This window comes from Nanorana parkeri, unplaced genomic scaffold (genome assembly GCF_000935625.1).
Source record: "Nanorana parkeri isolate BGI_ZX_2015 unplaced genomic scaffold, ASM93562v1 scaffold25, whole genome shotgun sequence".
In the NCBI taxonomy this organism is placed as follows: Eukaryota; Metazoa; Chordata; class Amphibia; order Anura; family Dicroglossidae; genus Nanorana; species Nanorana parkeri.
The window spans coordinates 155,071-157,267 of NW_017306293.1; positions in this window are offsets into that span (position 1 = coordinate 155,071).

A 2,197-nucleotide genomic window follows, 5' to 3' on the forward strand; every position below is an offset into this window, starting at 1 on the left:
CCCTGGTGACAGTGTATAAACCCGGACCTGGTGACATACCCCCTGGTGACAGTGTATAAACCCGGACCTGGTGACATACCCCCTGGTGACAGTGTATAAACCCGGACCTGGTGACATACCCCCTAGTGACAGTGTATAAACCAGGACCTGGTGACATACCCCCTGGTGACAGTGTATAAACCCGGACCTGGTGACATACCCCCTAGTGACAGTGTATAAACCCGGACCTGGTGACATACCCCCTGGTGACAGTGTATAAACCCGGACCTGGTGACATACCCCCTAGTGACAGTGTATAAACCCAGACCTGGTGACATACCCCCTGGTGACAGTGTATAAACCCGGACCTAGTGACATACCCCCTAGTGACAGTGTATAAACCCAGACCTGGTGACATACCCCCTGGTGACAGTGTATAAACCCAGACCTGGTGACATATACCCAGGTCCTCTTTGAGAATTTGACATTGAGGACACAGAGTTCCCAATCTTCTACTTGACTTCCTCTCTGCACTACAACGCTGAGGTGCTCATTACTGAACAAATTGAAGGTACGCAGGAGAGGAAGGGACATGGGCCACAGCAGATACCTGGAGGACACACAGTGGAGTGCAGACAGCAGGTAGCGATGGCAGAGGGGGACAACCACATTTTTTGTGCATGGCTGTGATCGGTGGCTTGTTAGCCACTGATCACAGACATTTATGAATTGGCAAGAGTCCAGAGTACCTTTATGCTTTAAATATATGGCCGCTGTTGTGGCAATAAGCTTCTAGTTCATCTTTTCAGGCACAATGTCTCTCACTGAAGTCTCGGATGGCACCATCCAATAAGGGAGAAGTCCCTGCTCTGACCAGGGCTGGATCTACTCTGTCGGATGCCCCAAGGCCATGTTCCTCAATGCGCCCCCCTACCCGCCAAACCCCCCATGGAGAATGGCAGGCCTGCAGGCTGTATACAAGTGATCTCGGCGACATCACCAAGATCACTTGTACAAAACAAGCGGCAGCTTCCCTGCTGTACATTTGGCTCTGCTTGCCCAAAGCTGGGCTAAATGTAGAAAACAACGACCCGCCCAGCACCCGGAACTGCATGTCCCGGGCATCGGGAGATAGGAATTCCACACCCCTGCTGCCCCTCTACTCCCTGCTGCCCAGAGTACGGGCCTTGGTTGGCCTTGTGGGAAATCCGGCCCTGGCTCTGACACATTCACTTGTGTTTATAAATTTCAGCTGAAGCTATTTCACTCTCTAATTAATATTCTTTTTACAACAAAGGAGCAAAAGGAGGACCCATGAAAAGGAGACCTAAAAAGGAGAATAAAAAATAACAATATTCAAAAGTTTACATTTACCTGCATTAATATATTTCAGTTTTCAGTCCTGATATTAGTTATTGAAGACAGATAACATGTATAAAACCACAACGCATTCTCCTATTGGTGATATTAAAATGATGCCCCAGCAGGCAGACTAATTCCTCAGGTTTATTAAAGCAAAGTGAAGCAGAGTTGAACAATAGTATCATAATATATGGTGCCCATTATTTATATATATATACTTATAACACTGCCGGCACTACTGCCCCTAGATGGTGCTGAGGAGTATAGGAATTTTCTATAATCTTCAGCTGGTGGATGTTTTATAAAAACAAAATATAACGGATACTGTCACAAACAATTATCAGCAGACACTTCACCTTTCTCCTTCCAACTCTTCGAAAGCAGTTTTTGTGTGATTCCAGCTAAAAGCTCCGGTACAATCACCGAGCCACCTGCGCAGTTCCATGCTACATTTTTCACTGAACTTCATAATAATAATAATATCTTTGAAGATGTTGGCAGCTGAATATAGATAGTGAATGAAGGAGCCCATGCTGAGATCAATCAAAAGATTTCCACGGATAAAACCTGTGATAAAATAAAGTGTTGTGTACGTCACAGAACATACGAGGTGTGCAAAATAATGATCTGTAAACACAAATCACTAAAATCTCAGACAGACACTTCAGGAGATCAGCAGCACTGAGATGTAACAAAGAATGAAAAAGCTGAAAATAAGTCTTTTAAGAAAAAATGCAATATTCATGACAAATAGTGATTTAGAAAATATATTTCAAGCAGTTATGTTTTACTAAATATATATATATATATATGTATATATATACACACACACACACACACACACACACACACTATA